Raw genomic sequence first — 11,352 nt, forward strand, 5'->3', positions numbered from 1 at the left:
TCCTTACCTGCGACATGTCGGATGTCCGTCGTGTATTCGGACACGGCAGAGAGGTGACGCTGCTGCTGCGCCGACCACGGCTCGGCGACCTTGGCCATCGCGAAAACCAGGGGCTTATGATCGACGAAGGCCGTGACCGGGCGGCCCGCGAGAAGATGGCGGAAGTGTCGGACCGCCAGGTGGAGCCTGAGAAGCTCGCGGTCGAAGGTGCTGTACCGGCGTTCGTGCGGGCGGAGCTGCCGGCTAAAAAACGCCAGCGGCTGCCAAACACCATTCACCCACTGTTCGTGCACCGCACCCACCGCGTAGTCCGACGCGTCAGTGGTGAGGGCGATTGGTGCATCGGGCGCCGGGTGCGCCAGCATGGTGGCATTGGCCAAGGCCAGCTTCGCGCCCGCAAACGCCGCGTCCATCTGCTCCGTCCAGGCGATATCACCTTTGCCCGGCTTCCCCCGGAGGGCCTCGTGCAGGGGGCGCAGGAGCTGGGCGACGCGGGGCACGAAGCGGTGATAAAAATTCACCATGCCCAGGAATTCCTGGAGCCCCTTGATCGTGCAGGGGCGCGGAAAACTCCTGAACGCCTCCACCTTGGCCAGTAAAGGGATGGCCCCGTGCCTGGTGATGCGGTGCCCCAGGAAGTCGATGGCGGTGACACCGAACCGGCACTTCGCGGGGTTGATTATCAGGCCATGCTGGCCCAGGCGTTCGAAGAGCGTGCGGAGATGGAGCAGGTGCTCCTCCCGGGACGCGATCGCGACTAGGATGTCGTCCAGGTAGACGTAGATGAAGGACAAGTCACGCAAGACGCTGTCCATGAGCCATTGGAACGCCTGGGCCGCATTTTTCAACCCAAAAGGCAGCCGCCAGAACTCGAAGAGGCCGAAAGGTGTTATAACGGCCGTCTTCGGTATGCCTTCCGGTTTTACGGGGACCTGGTGGTAGCCCCGGATGAGGTCCACCTTGGAAAAAATGGTCGTTTTCGCCAACCGGGCGGAAAAGTCCAGAATGTGCGGGACCGGGTAGCGGTCGGGGGTGGTGGCATCGTTGAGCCGGCGGTAGTCACCGCACGGCCACCATCCACCGCCGGGCTTGGGCACAATGTGCAGAGGTGAGGCCCATGCGCTGTTGGAGCGCCGGACGATTCCCAGCCGCTCCAGCATGGTGAACTCTGCTTTCACAACGGCGAGCTTCGTTGGGTCGAGGCGGCGCACTCGGGCGTAGACCGGTGGTCCGACGGTGGGAATATGGTGTTCCACACCGTGTTTGACGGCCACCGCTGAAAAGGTGGGCCGTGTGAGTGCCGGGAAACTGGCGAGGAGGCGGGTAAACTCGTCCGCTGCCGGAAGCGTACAGACCAACCTCGCCGGGATGGAACCGCTCAGCAAGCCACTTGGTAAGCCACTCGGTGAGCCGCTCAGCGAGCTGCTCAACGAGTCGCTCAGCGAGCAAGCGAGCGAGCTGAAGGTTTCGGCCTGGACGAGGCGAGGCGTCTGCGCTTAACGTCCACCAACAGCCCATGCACACAAAGGAAATCCGCACCGAGCAGGGCCATTGGCATGCTGGCGGTGACGAAAGACCATTGGAAGCGCTGTCCCCCGAACCGCAGCGAGAGACAACGCTTCCCGAATGTGCGGATGGGAGTTCCGTTGGCGGCGAGCAAGGCGGGGCCCCGGCCCGCGGCTTGCTTGTCAGACGCGGAGGCAGGGAGGACGCTTACCTGCACTCCAGTGTCGCACAGAAATCGACGACCAGACAAGGTGTCTGTGATGAAAAGGAGGCTGCCGGAATGGCCGACGCTCATGGCCGCAAGTGAGCGCCGGCCCGCTCGTTTCCCGACCCGTCGAAAGAGCACAGCGGGCGGCACGCCCTGGCCTTGTGGCCGACCCTGGCATGATAATAGCACAAGGTTTGCCCCGGTGGTGGCTGCCGTGTCGGTCGTGACGGCGGTGGTGGGCGGGGTGTAGCGGCGGCCACGAGAGGATCAGGGGGGCGCTGAACCCTCCACACCAGGATCCACTACGGCAGCGCTATACGTCGGCCGCGTGTCGCAGACCGCGAAAAATTTGTCCGCCTCTCCGGCCAGGGCACGGGATTCTGTTATGGCCGAACCGGCCAGCGCGAGCCGCACCTGTGCAGGTAGCTGGCGGAGGAAAAGCGCTCGGAAAAGGAAATCCGGGCGTTGGTCTCCAAGGAGGGACAACATATAGTCCATCCGAATGGACGGTCGTGTGTCGCCAAGGGCGGGAAGGTCAAGGAGGCGGTCGGCACGGTCGGCCTCTGTGAGCACGAACGTGGTGAGAAGTCGTTTGAGCAACGCGTACTTGTGGGCGCCCGGCGGGTGCCGGAGGAAGGACACGACTCGGGCGGCAGTGCCGGGCCCGAGGGCGGCGACCACGTGAAAGTACATGGTGTCGTCCGCTGTGATGCCCCGGAGCTGGAATTGGGCCTCGGCCTGCACAAACCAGGTGTCGGCCTATGCTTCCCAGAACTCCGGGAGTTTGACGGCGACAGCGTTGGTAGCCATGGCGCGTTCAGGGGTCAGCTACGGCTGAACCAGTCGGGGTCACCAGTGTGGTGCTATGCACACACAACTCGTTTGTGAAGAAGGTAGGCCACCACGCGTTGAACAAAACCAAACACTTTATTCAATGCTCGCACGTAAGCACTGGGCGGGCTCGACTTTTGAGCCCGCGTATATGTCCCGAGGCCACGCCTTGCCCTCGGGCGTGGCCGGTCGGCCGAAAGGCAGGGCATGTATTCCAGTTCAACCCTGAGCCTCATGACTCCTTTGCTCCGGGCGTGGCCCGAGCCTTGCTTCCACGTCCGGTCGCTCGCGTCACCCACTGGTGCGCGGAATTATAACCCGCTGGCATTGTGTCCGCCACAATGTATACATTTTGGGAGTAAGTGGGAGAGAACTAATTTTTAAGCGATGTTAGGACTTGGCCGTGGTGAACATTCTTTGTGGATGCTGGAAGGACCCACTTGACAACCCAAGGAGATTGATTGCCATTTCAGTTCTGTAAATCCGGAGTTAACTTGGTTCCCAGCGCAGATAAAAGCCCTGTAGACATGAGCTCATGGTTGTCGAGACATCTACAGCTGTGCCAAGGTTTGAGCCTTTAGTTCGCTCTCCCTCAGTGAGACTCGTGAGTCAAAGCTGGCCCGGCATTCCTTGGTTTCCTTCGTTCCCTTCAGATTTCGAGCAACCAGACCTGCCTTGGCTGATGGGTTTAATCAAAGACTTCATGTTGCACTTCACAACCACATGGCATATCTATCTGTAAATCTCAAAGAGGATGAACAAGCGTTATGCCTAGGTCCCCCGTCGGTGAAGTGATGCGAGTTGACAAAGTGGAGGACGCAAGGCGGCCATCTTGGATTTTGACGTGGTGACCCCATTTTCAATAGCGTTCTTCCTTATGCCTAGATACACCCACACACCAGATTAGAAGTTGGTACTTCGCTTATTTATCAAGATATTCTGCTCACAAGGTTCAGACATACATGGCGGCGGCCATCTTGGATTTTGACGTGGTGACTCAATTTTCAATAGGGTTCTTCCTTATGCCTAGATACACCCACACACCAGATTAGAAGTTGGTACTTCACTTATTTTTCAAGATATTCAGCTCACAAGGTTCAGACATACATGGCATCAGACATACATGGCGGCGGCCATCTTGGATTTTGACGTGGGTTGCACCCACACACCAAATTCGAATGCGGTCCTTTGCTTACGCACGCACGCCCGCACGCACGGATGGACACACGGACGGAGGGGAAAGCCATAGTCCCCCTTTCGCTCCGCGGTGCGACGGGGGACAAAAATACAGTGAAACACGCGAAAACCGTACCTTTCGTGGCAGAGCTGTTGTTGTTGTTGTTGTTGTTGTTGTGCTCCTTCCGTGTCCGTCACGCTTTATTCTAAAATCTAAAATGGTTCCTGTTACCATACATTAAACATCTTCATCCAATTCAGAAAGATAGACGGACCTTTAAAAATAGAAACCTGTATCTTTATGTTTAAACAGACTTTTTTTTTTTTCCAAGTATAATCGATCATTAGGGGACTGAGTCCATACGAGACTTGGTCTCCTTTTGTTATTGGACTTATTGTTATTATTCTTTACGCCAAATTTTGTGGAAGCTGTAGCGTCGGCACTCTTTCTCTGATCAACGATCAAGTTGAAATTTTCCAGGAATTGGGGCCAATGGGAATTGATGCCATCTTTTTTCCGAATTTTGATTTTGCAATCACCATGGCAACTAGCTTTGATTTAAGCGAAAACTTTAAAGATCTTCTTCTCCGAAACCGCAAATGCTATCGATTTGATTCTTGTCATGTTATGATTGACTACCCATGGTGTAAAAAGGTTGTATGATATGACGTTATTGGTGAAGCGGTTTGGCAGCTACGTTGAGGTAAAAAAAAACAAACTCTGATTAACCCAAAAAAAATTGTGCCACCTATTCATCAATAAAAACTTGAATATCAATTTTTTTTTTGATACGTCACAAATTGTCACATGGTCTGGCAATGAAAAAGAATACAAAATTGATCAAAATCGATGACGTCCTCAGTCACGTGATCAATCGACCATATTGGATTTCATGAAATCGTTTAAAATGCATCTGTTTGTGTGCTTCCCCTTCTCTCCCCATCTTGCCTTCCGTTCCCTCTTTTTATATATTTTGTTTGTCTGGTTGATTTGTTTGTGAAGTAAATGTTAGCTCTTTCACGAGTCTCGATTCAGTATACAAAAAAAAAAAAAAAAAAAAAAATCTCTACCTTAATCTTTCGATCGATCGAGTTGAAACTTGGATCACTTATACTATGGCAATTCACTTGATGTATATCCTCTGGATGACGTCATAGGTCACATAGCATTGTGGCCATATTGGATTTCATGAAAAAAAAAACTTCTAAAATGCAGCTCCTTCATCTTTCGGATCAATTCAGTTCAAACTTTGCATAATTGGGTCCGGGCTTCCGTTGTCAAGGACGTTGTTGCACACTTATCCAATCAGAATGGGGCGTCTTGGTCTCTGGGGCATCACTGCTCGCAGTTTTGATTTCTTGTTTCCATACTTTTTCCAGTCACATCCTTACATCCTTTTTCATTAAAAAAAAAAAAATGTTTTAATTGCTTGTTGAAAAGCTTTCAAACGACCTCAAAGTAAATCGAATGAAATTTACTGTGAATCATTTACTCGATTTTACGTCATTTCCTCCATCTGGCGGAAGTATCTTTCGGACGTCAGTCGGTGTTACCTTCATTCTTAACATACTCAGCATTAGGCCCACATAAGCTATCCTGGGAATAATGAACAGCGATTGACATAGTTCATTGTTGGCCACATATCACACTCTGGTTGACCCATACCACTACTGTCCTATCGAGTTTGGTTACAATCGGTCCAGGCATAGCCGAGATATGACAATACTACCGTGTAATTCCCCTTGGTGAAGACCGGGGAATCACAGATAGCAAATCGAGCGTTATTTTGAGGCGACGATCAAATGCGGACTTCACTATATATGCGCGGGAGGAAGAAAGGGAAGAAGAAGAAGCGGAAACTTTTACCTGACGGTCCCGAGCAGTCTTCAACCTGCAGGAAATAAACTCAAATGAAGACGTCTTTTATGTGCAAAAATAAATACGGCTTTATTGTCAGACCCCAAGAACAATGAATGCACCGGTAACTAAAATCCCCTGATGAGTGCTCCTACATACAGACACACATGCACAGATGGGGAGGATAGATGAAAATAAACGTGTTTGTCATGGGGACTTATCTCGTCTGGCTGAGGTGTGTCGGGGATCGTCAGGCTCGTTGGGGTCGTCCAGTCTCCAAGCGTGCAAGCCTTCCGCGGCACTGGTGTTGGCGGGAAGAAAAGCCACCGTTCACCGTTCGCGCTCCACAAGGCCCCACCGAGCCACTCCCTCACCCTGGCCTCGTCCGCTGGCTTGCCACCGGCCCTCTGTGCGACTTGAACAGGTCGCGTGCATCTTGCTCCTCCGACCGTGCCTGGCTCCGTCCACGCAGAATCGCTCCTTGGCGTCCAGAATGGGAAGTGCAGGAAGGAAGAGATCAGAGGACAGATCTTCCACAACTAGCAGGAACCAGAAGGGAACGAGAAGGGAACGAGAGAAGGAGGTCCAAAAACGAGAAGAAGCGAGAGAGAAAATGTCAGTCCACGACCATCCGCTATGGCATCCAGAACGAGGAAGTTCGTGGTGTGGCTTGTCGTCTGACATCAGACGACGAGTTGTCCTTGTGTTGAAACAACAACAATGTAGTTGCCCTTCTCCTTCAATCAGCACGTCACTTCTTGACCACCCGAATGTTCCTCCCCCGCCAGTCCCCCACCGATGGCCGAGCACCTCGCGCTCTCCTCCAATCCGAGGGAAGCTTCTTGCCCCTCCCCTGGCCAATCACCAGTCCTCTCCCGCTCCACCAATCGGCAGTCCTCGTCCTGTGGTGTCTTCCTTCTACCAATCAGTGGCCAGCTTCTTACTCGCCCTGCCTCGACCTCCCCATCAAGCCTGCCTGAAAATTTTGCGTTGCTCGAGTGCAGACAGCCATTTTGCGTTGCTTGAGTGCAGACAGGCATTTTGCATTGAGTGCAGACAGGCATTTTGCATTGCGAGAGAGAAAGACGACGAGTTGTATAAGACGAGTAAAGACGTTTTGCGTTGAGTGCAGACAAGCATTTTGCATTGAGTGCAGACAGACATTTTTCGTTGCTTGAGTGCAGACAGCCATTTTGCATTGCTTGAGTGCAGACAGACATTTTGCGTTGCTTGAGTGCAGACAGACATTTTGCGTTGATTGAGTGCAGACAGACATTTTGCGTTGATTGAGTGCAGACAGGCATTTTGCATTGAGTGCAGACAGGCATTTTGCATTGAGTGCAGACAGGCATTTTGCATTGAGTGCAGACAGGCATTTTGCATTGAGTGCAGACAGGCATTTTGCGTTGAGTGCAGACAGGCATTTTGCGTTGAGTGCAGACAGGCATTTTGCGTTGAGTGCAGACAGGCATTTTGCGTTGAGTGCAGACAGGCATTTTGCGTTGAGTGCAGACAGGCATTTTGCGTTGAGTGCAGACAGGTATTTTGCGTTGAGTGCAGACAGGTATTTTGCGTTGAGGGCAGACAGGCATTTTGCGTTGAGGGCAGACAGGCATTTTGCGTTGAGGGCAGACAGGCATTTTGCGTTGAGGGCAGACAGGCATTTTGCGTTGAGGGCAGACAGGCATTTTGCGTTGAGGGCAGACAGGCATTTTGCGTTGAGGGCAGACAGGCATTTTGCGTTGAGGGCAGACAGGCATTTTGCGTTGAGGGCAGACAGGCATTTTGCGTTGACGGCAGACCGGCATTTTGCGTTGAGTGCAGACCGGCATTTTGCGTTGAGTGCAGACCGGCATTTTGCGTTGAGTGCAGACAGACATTTTGCTTTGCTTTGAGTGCAGACAGGCATTTTGCGTTGAGTGCAGACCGGCATTTTGCGTTGAGTGCAGACCGGCATTTTGCGTTGAGTGCAGACCGGCATTTTGCGTTGAGTGCAGACCGGCATTTTGCGTTGAGTGCAGACCGGCATTTTGCGTTGAGTGCAGACCGGCATTTTGCGTTGAGTGCAGACCGGCATTTTGCGTTGAGTGCAGACCGGCATCTTGCGTTGAGTGCAGACCGGCATCTTGCGTTGAGTGCAGACCGGCATCTTGCGTTGAGTGCAGACCGGCATCTTGCGTTGAGTGCAGACCGGCATCTTGCGTTGAGTGCAGACCGGCATCTTGCGTTGAGTGCAGACAGGCATTTTGCGTTGAATGCAGACAGGCATTTTGCGTTGAATGCAGACAGGCATTTTGCGTTGAATGCAGACAGGCATTTTGGGTTGAATGCAGACAGGCGTTTTGCATTGAATGCAGACAGGCGTTTTGCGTTGAGTGCAGACATGCGTTTTGCGTTGAGTGCAGACATGCGTTTTGCGTTGAGTGCAGACAGACATTTTGCATTGAGTGCAGACAGACATTTTGCGTTGCTCGAGTGCAGACAGCCATTTTGCGTTGCTCGAGTGCAGACAGCCATTTTGCGTTGCTTGAGTGCAGACAGACATTTTGCGTTGCTTGAGTGCAGACAGGCATTTTGCATTGAGTGCAGACAGGCATTTTGCATTGGGTGCAGACAGGCATTTTGCATTGAGCGCAGACAGGCATTTTGCATTGAGTGCAGACAGGCATTTTGCATTGAGTGCAGACAGGTATTTTGCGTCGAGTGCAGACAGGCATTTTGCGTTGAGGGCAGACAGGCATTTTGCGTTGAGTGCAGACAGGCATTTTGCATTGAGTGCAGACAGACATTTTGCGTTGCTCGAGTGCAGACAGACATTTTGCTTTGAGTGCAGATGGGCATTTTGCATTGAGTGCAGACCGGCATTTTGCGTTGAGTGCAGACAGGCATTTTGCGTTGAGTGCAGACAGGCATTTTGCATTGAATGCAGACAGGCATTTTGCGTTGAGTGCAGACAGGCATTTTGCGTTGAATGCAGACATGCATTTTGCGTTGTCCACGTTGCATGATTAATGTGAATTCTGTTGATTTTCCATTTTAAATTCTGTTTGTATTTGGTGAATTCTGTTAATATATTATATGAACAATCATTGTATATGATCTTATACAATGTATATGATTATGCTTGAAGTGTGGTTATTCCCATTCAAACGAGTGTTGATCGATCGCGCAGATATCGACTGGTTTGGGCTTGTTCAGAATCTCGCCAACGGTCAGGAGGAGCTCGACATGGTTTGGAAGGTGCCCCCACCTCTGTCCCTTGCGCGGATCCACGTGCGATCTCGTAAACAGTCGGGATTCCAGCACGGGGCGTCGGGAGCCAACACAGGTGTGCATTGAGCTAGTACGGGGCGTCGGGAGCCAGCACAGGTGTGCATTGAGCAAGTACGGGTCGTCGGGAGCCAGCACAGGTGTGCATTGAGCTAGTACGGGGCGTCAGGAGCCAGCACAGGTGTGCATTGAGCTAGTGCGGGGCATCGGGAGCCAGCACAGGTGTGCATTGAGCTAGTACGGGGTGTCGGGAGCCAGCACAGGTGTGCATTGAGATAGTACGGGGCGTCGGGAACCAGCACAGGTGTGCATTGAGCTAGTACGGGGCGTCGGGAGCCAGCACAGGTGTGCATTGAGCTAGTACGGGGCGTCGGGAGCCAACACAGGTGTGCATTGAGCTAGTACAGGGCGTCGGGAGCCAACACAGGTGTGCATTGAGCTCATACGGGGCATCTGGAGCCAGCACAGGTGTGCATTGAGCCAATACGGGGCGTCGGGAGCCAGCACTGGTGTGCATTGAGCTAGTACGGGGCGTCGGGAACCAGCACAGGTGTGCATTGAGCTAGTACGGGGCATCGGGAGCCATCACAGGTGTGCATTGAGCTAATACGGGGCGTCTGGAACCAGCGCAGGTGTGCATTGAGCTAATACGGGGCGTCGGGAGCCAGCACAGGTGTGCATTGAGCAAGTACGGGGCGTCGGGAGGCAGCACAGGTACGCATTGAGCTAATACGGGGCGTCGGAAGCCAGCACAGGTGTGCATTGAGCCAGCATGGGGCGTCGGGAGCCAGCACAGGTGTGCATTGAGCTAGTACGGGGCGTCGGGAGCCAGCACAGGCGTGCATTGAGCCAGCACAGTTTTTTTTTAAAGAAATACAAGATCGAGGCTCATGTAAGAGATAACATTAATGACAAAAACAAACAAACAAACGGACACAGAAAACATACAATAAAGGGAGTGGGAGACAAGATGGGGAGAGAGAGGGAAGCACACAAGTACAACAGCAGAGAACAGGGACATCTGAAGATCTGTGGGAGGGAGAGGGCTTGGGGGAAGGAGGCGTGAGAAGGGGGCAGGGGGGGGGGTGGGAGAAGTATAAAACACAAGGACACCAAGGACTTCCAGCACAGAAGTTGGTATTTCAAAAAAGTGGATTCGGGGTGAAATTAGCGGGGGTAGAAAAGATTACGGTTTTGGATGGGGGAAGATAAGAGATGGTGGTGAACAGCTGTTTTAAAGACCTGGAGGGAGGAGTGGGATTGAAGAGAGTGAGGGAGTTTGTTCCAGAGGCGGGAGAAAAGAGGAATGAAGGAGTGAAGGTGAGCAGAGAGTCTTGATTTTGGGAGTTTAACCATAAGAGGGTTGCAGGCAGATCTTGTGCGACCTGTAGGAATATTTGCGGGACAGAGCCCAGAGAGAGCTGGGGGGGGGGGGGGCAAGGCCAGAGAGGAGTCGGTAGAAGACGGAAAGACCACCAACCTGCCTGCGGTGAGTGAGTGAGAGGCCCTTGGAGTTAGCCTAATCGCGTGAGATTCCAATGATTCTGAATGCTTTGGTTTCAACAGCGTGAAGACGAGGTAGGTGTGAGGCAGGAGCACCAGCCCAGAGGGGAGAGCAGTATTCCATTGAGCTGCGGATGAAAGCCTTGTATGTGGTGAGGAGCTCAGGTGTGCCAAGGAAGGACTTCGCACGACGGAGGATGCCCAGTCGGCGACTGGCTTTTGAGGCCAGATTTGAAATGTAGTTTTCCCAGGAAAGATCATGGCAGATCACGAGACCCAAAAGCTTGAGTGACAGAACTTCTTGGAGAGGATTATTCAGAAAGTGGATGGGAGGGTTGTCCAGTCTGTCTTTTCGGAGAGACAGCTTGACTGACACACACACACGGGGGGGGGGGGGGGGGGGGAGGGGGTGAGTGGGTCTCAGACACGCACACATCTCGTTTTTTCATTTCTGTTCCTCACAATTCTATCTATCTCTCTCTCACACACACACACACACACACACACACACACACACACACACACACACACACACACACACACACACACACACACACACACACACACACACACACACACACACACACACACACACACACACACACACAAAATTAATTGTACAGTATCGGTTGTTCCTAAACTTAAATATAAATAATTTAAAGGATTGTTGTAAATGATGTTAATTTCACAACATCCCATATTCAACTTTATTTAAATTGCAAATCTCAAACATAGTTTCTCCACCTAAAGCAAGAACGTTAACCCGTAAGCAATTGACTAGTTTCCCGACTGCACGGATCATCAGCTGGGCACCGTTCTTCCTCGAGGTTTCGATCCTTTCAGCCCAGGACCTCTCCAAACGGCGGATCCACAACCTCGATCATGGATCCACATCAATAGATGGTACATCAATAGATCCACAACCTCAGTTGCGTCCAGGCAGTCAGTCAACCCATCAATGCACCAACACATTGCATCGCACATTTGCTACAGGTCAACA

At 52.2% G+C, this 11,352-nt stretch overlaps 1 protein-coding gene across 1 annotated transcript in view; it reads right to left on the reverse strand.

Annotated features, from left to right (window-relative positions):
• The window catches only part of LOC137427358 (uncharacterized), a 153,846-nt gene that overhangs the window by 38,648 nt on the left and 103,846 nt on the right, over positions 1 to 11,352 (reverse strand). The window lies entirely within an intron of this gene.

Source organism: Myxine glutinosa, chromosome 5 (assembly GCF_964187855.1).
Source record: "Myxine glutinosa chromosome 5, kmMyxGlut1.1, whole genome shotgun sequence".
Classification (NCBI taxonomy): domain Eukaryota; kingdom Metazoa; phylum Chordata; class Myxini; order Myxiniformes; family Myxinidae; genus Myxine; species Myxine glutinosa.